Source organism: Quercus robur, chromosome 4 (genome assembly GCF_932294415.1).
Source record: "Quercus robur chromosome 4, dhQueRobu3.1, whole genome shotgun sequence".
NCBI classification, from domain to species: domain Eukaryota; kingdom Viridiplantae; phylum Streptophyta; class Magnoliopsida; order Fagales; family Fagaceae; genus Quercus; species Quercus robur.
In genome coordinates this window covers 85,934,206-85,941,866 of record NC_065537.1, presented here as the reverse complement: position 1 = coordinate 85,941,866, position 7,661 = coordinate 85,934,206, and the positions used below count along the sequence as shown (strand labels likewise).

General features: G+C 32.3%; 1 long non-coding RNA gene across 5 annotated transcripts; it reads right to left on the bottom strand.

The window, feature by feature from the left end:
• Positions 1–871: 871 nt before the first annotated feature.
• On the bottom strand, positions 872–6,217 carry LOC126724173 (uncharacterized). Of its 5 annotated transcripts, XR_007654661.1 has the most exons (6): positions 5,974–6,217; positions 3,353–3,542; positions 2,806–2,875; positions 1,636–2,067; positions 1,238–1,393; positions 872–1,113 (listed from the first exon to the last, which is right to left on the bottom strand). It is a non-coding gene; the product is annotated as an uncharacterized LOC126724173 (long non-coding RNA). The 5 variants fall into 5 exon arrangements; XR_007654662.1 differs by having other exon boundaries at positions 872–1,393; positions 5,978–6,215; XR_007654659.1 differs by having other exon boundaries at positions 872–1,393; positions 5,974–6,212.
• Positions 6,218–7,661: the final 1,444 nt, after the last annotated feature.

The following is a 7,661-nucleotide window of genomic DNA, read 5'->3' as shown; positions in this document are numbered from 1 at the left end:
TAAGTTCACAAATGAAAAAAAATCTATTAAGTGTGGAAAACTCAGTTGTAAACTTTTTCACCAAAGAAGAAATCTGATATTCTATGAAAAAGGCTAATATTATCATCCTCATTAGCAATTTGACCATGGGCCTTACTTAACCCTTCAAAAATTCATGGGCCACATTTAAAGCCCATCAAGAGAATTTTTGGGCTAAGCTTTTGGGCGACCTTCTTGAATCAACTCCAAGTGGGCCTTGCAACTTCGAACAACCTAGTATGTACCAACACGGTTTTCTTTTGGTGTTTTTTGTCTGATTTTGATTATAGATCCAAGTTGGGGAATTGTGAATTTTTCATTCTTGTATAGTTGTATTCCACAACTATGTGCATTATAGTATTATTACTAGTCTCATCACGCGCACATTACTCGTGTAATGAGGCTTTTTATTTTTAATTTTTTAGTTTACACATTATACTTATGGCAATTTTATTTTATTTAAAAAAAATTTGTATTAGTACCTGACTACTAATATGAGAGAGAAATGTGGAGGTGGGAAAAGAATAGTTTAGTGATAAAAAAAAAAATTGTAAGTTTGTTGGGGGGTGGGGGGGGGGTGTTTATATATTTTTCAAAATAAAAAAGGAGTTGTATATTTGGCAATAAAGTGAGAAAAAAATGTGGAGTTGGGAGAATTTTTTTTTATTTAGCTAAAAATTAAGAGTTTTTAAATTACTAATTTTACATGTCTGACCCTAAGATTTTTAAGGAAAACATAATTCTAATGATACTCCTTGTGGAGAAGCTGAGACAAAGGGAGAGTTGGAAAGTTTTTATTATTATTTTTGGGATAAATAAAGGCAGGGAGTATTAAAAAAAACAAAACAAAACAAAACCATAACACCGAGTATAACAATTACAAAACAGAAATAGCAATCAAGGCCAAGTTATTGAGGAGTGACAATCCAAGTGCTTATAGGAACAGGTGTGAACTATTCAGCAAAAAAAATAGGAACAGCTGTGAACTGAAGAAACACCATGTAAGGGCCCCACCAATGACAATTTCCATTACAAACTATCTCTAGTCCTAACCACTAGTCCCCTCAATTTTGGCACTCGTGGAACTCCCTCCACCTGTAGCCAAAGAAATTACCACAAATTTAAATAGTTTTCTATTTAAGCAGAGGCATGGCAAACTGAAGGCAGGCCCAAAGCAAGAGTTGCATTAATTTGTAGTCCCAAAGCAAGAGTTGCACACAAACACTTCTTGTTTTCCTTGGACTTGTTTGAGACTAGTGCCACAGTCTGGATGTAGGTGCTTTTGCTTGACCACCAACGCAAGGCGGACATGTAGCCAGCCCTACCTGTTGCTTTGCACACTATTCTGTCTTTGGCTGCATCTGCCATTGCATAGCTAACCATAACTGACATTAGCACTAAGAGGAATGGAATTGTTTAATTTTTTGACTCAAAATATTATGAGAATATTATCTGCTCATAGTATTCTCATTCTTTAATTTATATTTTTTCAATATGTGAACTTTCTTTCATCTAATTTCATACAGTTTAATAAATTCCATTTTTGTATTTTTGAGTATATCTAATATACCAGTTTTTAGCTGTGAAAATAAATACTAGCTACCACCAATTTCTAACCTTTGTTGAATACTTCGATCTTTTCGTTAGAATATAGTCCCTGGATGTATAAAACCTCCCTAAAAGAAAAAAACTAAGCACAAGAGATTTATGTTTCGAAAAAATAAAAAAATTATAAAGATGCAAGGAAGCTAGACAAGTGCCTATATATACTTAAAACTCAAAAGCAATACACTGGAGATAATTTTTATCATGCTTGTGATATCCTATCCTACCTAACTTTATCATTCACTTTTTATTTATTCAGACGAGGAAAAAAACAGTACGTCTTGAGTAACCAAATGCTCAATAATAAATAGTGTCTCATCTATCCAAGCACTAAAGTTTGAAAGACCTCTAGCATATTGAGCTAGTCCATGCACAGCCTTATTGCCATCCCGTGAAATGAAAGAGAGTTAGTCCTATCGAACTGCTGGAGTTGTGGTAAAGACCCTGTAAAAATATATGATTTTCAATCATTTAGGAGACAGAATAACTGGATATTAAAACCTAGTCCTAGGCAATCATAATATGTGCATACAATCTTGTGTAGGACATGAAAACATAACAATCAGACATGACATCTGCATTTGTACTTTCTTCTGAAACCATTTGCCCATATAGAGCTAGAAAATGAGGTTTAAAAAACTGATTTGAAGAACATATAAAATTCAATTCCTTTTGTTCAATATTGTCAATGTATATTAGACATTTTTTTTTTAAAAATGTTTCACATGTGTAAAACCCTCTTGTAAGCCCAATCACAAATTAGAGAAAGTGCTTGCTATTTCCCTTTTTTTTCTTCATTTAATTCTTGTACTAGAAGCAAGCAATGCAAAATGAATCAAACACACACATGTAAGAAGTATAAGAAACACATGTTAACTTGTCACTAGACTCAAACTTGAGCACCATTGTGAAGGCTCCAGTGAATTAAATAACAAAAAGAAAAATCAATGAAAGGAAAAAACAATGAATGGATATTAAAAAGCATTCAAAACAAAAAAAAAAAAAAAAAAAAAGGACCAGATAGATATAATATTCCACTGTTCTAATTTTACAGTATCTGGTTATGTATGTTTAGCATATCAAGTTGTGAGTAAAAAAAAACACAGAAAAAAAAAATTAAAAAAAAAAAAATATATATATATATATATGTGTGTGTGTGTGTGTGTGTGTGTATGTATGTACCAGTTCACCAGCCAATATGGTTGTAAATCCATCAGCTACTTGACCTGAAAGCATAACCATAGCAACTTCCCTATAAAATGAAACAAAAATGTCAAAAAAAAAAAAAAAAATTATAGGAGCTCAACAATCCATTTATACCATGAGGTAAACAGAACTCAATGCAGCAACACACAAAAAACTTTATTCAAGAATAATTTTGATGAAAACATAAGGAGATCAAGAAGTTATAGGTAGTGTCATTAGTGTGTGCTTGATATTAATTGTTTGCTGATTTCACTATATCCCAAAACTAAAATCTCATCATGCTGCAAAGAATAAGAGTTTGAGTCTGGTAGAATATCACCAGATTTACTTTTCCCAAATAACATATAAAACTTGTACCTGGTAAATCCCTTATTACCAAATTCAACATTACCCAGGATAAACACCACTTTCCTTCCATGTATTGTTCTTTTTCAACATAATATGAACCAAATTTCAACAGAAAACATCCATAACAACTGTAATGTGATATTATAAATTGCTGGCCAGGTAATAAGATATATACTTTGGAGAAAGTCCAATATCTGTCAAGAACAATAAGAGGTAAGTGAACCAACAGGCAACAGTGATATCATTGAGCATGTGACCCATGCCATAATAAATGACAGACCGTCTTCCAAGGGGCTTAGTGAACAAATCATCATCATCATCTTCAATACTATTCCCATCATGATACTTTTTTAAAAAATGGGAACCTGCAAAATATGAACTAAAGCATGAGAGAACAAGCATAAATAGCAATTTAGCAGAGTAAACATGTTGGAGTATTTTTTTATAAAACATTTATTACTTTTATTCCAAATTGGAATAAATGATCATTCACGTCAACTATAGAAATAATATATTCATGAATTAGTTGTCATTTGACTTTCTCATATAAGTTGATAGGCTTAGCTACTTACTGAGCTTTAGTGATGCATTTCTATTGCTCAATCTTAATTCAAAGCTTTTAACCATTACCTTAATTGGCTGAAGTTAATGTCTTTAAACAAATTTAACAACTAAACAAACTATGATATTTCTGTTTATATAATTCAATGTTTTACTGGATCCATAATATGTCTATAACATTTATATGTCCAGCTGCCTAAAGGAAATTTAAAAATAAAAAAGGTACTTTTTAAGCAAGTGAATAATGTTGCTATTTGTTAGACTTCTTTCTTATTAGAGATCTCACTAGTATAAGCAATAAAAAGAGAATTTATCTCTAAAGTGTATTTCATTAATAATGGTTTATTGGTAATTTCATTTTGCATGAATTTCAAGAAAATTCAAGTTATATCTCTCCTTTATTTCCAACAAATCAGAACTAGGTTTACTGATGATTATACTTTGTCATCCATGCAATGACTATGAGAATTTTACCACACCCAGCAAAATTCTTAAATGCCCTAAATATTTCCAAACATAGTTGTTGCTAAGCCAAGTTGAAGGTAACACGGGTTATCATCATCAAAAAACATGCCAACATACAAGGATAGCATACTCAAGGGGTAATGAAAGTATACATGCTTGCAGACTCAAGGAGTCACTAACCACCCCTACCCTTTAAGGATAGCAGTGCTGGAATGAGGGCTACATTGGAATTGGTGAAGCACCCTTCATATCGTTGCAGTTTAACTTTGTCTTTTTCTTTTTCTTTTTTTGGGGGGAGGGGTTGGGAATTAACGTTTTGGCCTTTCTTGTGGGGAATGGTCTTCCTAACATACAAGATGCTAAGCATGATGCAGAAATAGCATGAATCTAGACCATTCAAGTATGTGAATGCCACATAGCATGAATCTAGACCATTCAAGATGGCCTTTCTTAGGCCATCTTGTTTGGGGATTAACTATTATATCAATCTCTCAAACTCAACACTTACATGTGAATGCCAACAAGTCATCCCCATCATGGCTCATGTTCAAGCCTCTACCACATCTAACCAAATGAGCCTCTATATCTTTCAGGACACTCTTGCCAATTGAACATACTCACAATGATGCTCTGTTACCAAGTATAAGAAATATTTTCGATATCATTTGAGACTAATGAATCGCAGGAGAGGAAAATAATTAAAACAATCTTAACAAAGGGACCGAATCCTGTTCCTCTCTTTTCCAGCATTCCTCTACTCAAATTCAGCTACATCCCATTTCATATGTTTAAAAAAAAAAAGACACCATCTTGTTCCTAATCTATGCCCAAAATAAATGTCATTCACTTGGTCTTCAATTTTGCTAACAACTCAAATTAGTAAATTTGATACATTGATGTAATGTTGGGCAAGTATTTTGGCAAATCAAAGAAATTCCCCTGTTGTCCAGCCTAGCTAACAGATGAATAATTTTACTTTCTTTTTGCATGATTTACATATAGGACAGGAAGCTCAAATACTCAAATGCATAACTTTTCACAACACATTAATAATGTAAGAAATGAATTTGACCATTTTAAGCTACACAAAGCGTTGAACCAGATACAGATATAGAACATATGGACTCCAATTAACTCAACAAAATCTAAAATATCAAATTTAGAAAAATTGAAAACGATGAAGGGACCATTTCTATTGAATTTAGGTGAACACAAGGTTCTCAAATTCTTTACTTGTTACATTTAGTCAATTTTAATGTTTCTCAAATACACTAATAGCTTAATCAAATCCCGTGAAGAACCTAGGAAATTTTCTGAATAACTTTCATATGTCCCTTCTTGTCTATCATAGTGTCATCAAAGCAACCCCCTTTCCTCCAGACTATATTGGACAGCCCCAAAAGACAAAAACTTTCAAAGTACAGTGTTGTTTAGATCCTAACTATGCAACCCTCTGAGCCTCATCCAACCCCAATTCAGGAAAAGAAGCATTACCCACATAAAAATCCTCATGTAAAATTCAACAGTCTAATAAGCAAAAGAAAAACTGACTGTACCCTTATAACACCCAAAGCGGAAAGCTATTAAATTTACAACTTCAATAGCTTAAAAACCAATAATAATCATCAACTAAACATGCCCTTCATCCATCGCACCAAAAAACAAAACCAGATACAAACTATATTTAATAACAGAAAAACTATAAAACCCAGATAGAATTCGAATTCTACATAACTGGAAAAAAACGAAAAAGGGTCAGAAGGAACATACAGACACAGGAGATAAGCTAAGCAGAACCCATCAACGAGAGCCCCTCAAAACGTTAGCAGAACGACCTTCGTTGGTTACCCAAAAGAGAAACCGACGTTGTTTGTCAACTGTGTGAATATATATAACTGAATCTAAGTAGACCAATATTCAGAAAAAAAAAAAAAAAAAGAATCTAAGTAGACCAATAAATATGATACTACTATATTCCTTTTTTGTCGTCTAAAGCAATCTTCTTCTTCTTCTTTTTATCTTTTTTTTTTTTTTTTTTTGGGAATGTGCGTCATCAATATCACCGACTGTGAGACACTGAATAAGAAGACCAAAAGACAGTGCTGTCCATGTAAGAACACTTTTTCGACGAAAATATCGGGCGTATGTTTGTCTTTTAGTAGAGGATGATTGACTAAGGAATGGGAGCGGGAGGTGCATTTGGGTGTGCCTTGTTTGTCCGTTATATATTGTTGGAATCAAGAAAATGTCGAGTGCTTTTGAAGGCTTCAAATTGAGCCCATCTCTCTCCTTATCTAGGACTTTGAAGGGTCCCACTACCTCTGATTCCAACCCCTAATAAAGATTCTAAAAAATTACCATTCCTTGCTCCCATGTCTGAACCAAGCTAAAAGTTTGGACTGGTAGATTTTGTGGACCATGTTCACTGGATGAATATGAAAAGAGGAAAGCCTTGGGTGTGATGTCTTCTTTCATGATTCTCTTATTTTGGATTGCAAGACTCTCGCAAGTCAAATTCTTTAATTGAAGATGAATTTCTGTTTTCGTGAAACAAATAAATGCATTGATGCTCTAACTAAAAAAAGGTTCAGATCTTGACTAGGATTTAATTGTTTTTTACGGTCCTCCTGTGGACATTTGTATGTTTTTACTTTATGACAATTTGGGTATGTACTATGAAATGAGTTTTGCTCTCAAATTGTTTAATAATAATGTATCATATGAAAGAGGTCAAATTATCGTGCCAAATTAACTAACCTTTGGAAAGAGATGATACCTCTATTGTTCTCTCTTTATAAAGTTTGTTTGTTTGCTTTTTTTTTTTTTTGTTATTCAGCAAAAAAAAAAAAAAAAAGTTGATTCTAATAATGATAGGTATTAACCTTTTGGATGCAATTTTGGTTTGTCCTATTTTTTGACGTTAAGTGGTTGAATTTATGGCAAGCTTTGTTGTTCAACTTTATAAACAAGGAGTTCCATCAAATAGGTAAATCGATCCAATTTGCAAGATCTTAGAACTATTTATCAATATATCTAAAAATGACACAACAAATTTCACAATTTTTTTAATAACTATAGACGATGGATTATGATTAATGTATACCAAAATTAATATTAGTGATAATCACATGTAAAAGTGATGTTATACTAATCACATTCTATCACTTTAATAAGTTGTGAAAAAAAAAGGGAAACGAAGGTTCCATAAAATAAATTATTTATTTTCTATTTTAGGGCATATCGTCTCTCTCTCCTTTTTTATATATATATAATAAAAAAATTATAAAGAAAAGAAGTATGGATAAATAAATGACAAAAAGATATTGGAACATCCGTTTAGAAGAAATTACCTGAAATTTGATCTTGGTTTATTTGAGATTGTTCCTTTTAATCATAAATTTGTAATCAAAGATGTTTAATGCATTATAAAATTGTTGATTGATATTATTTGAAATCGA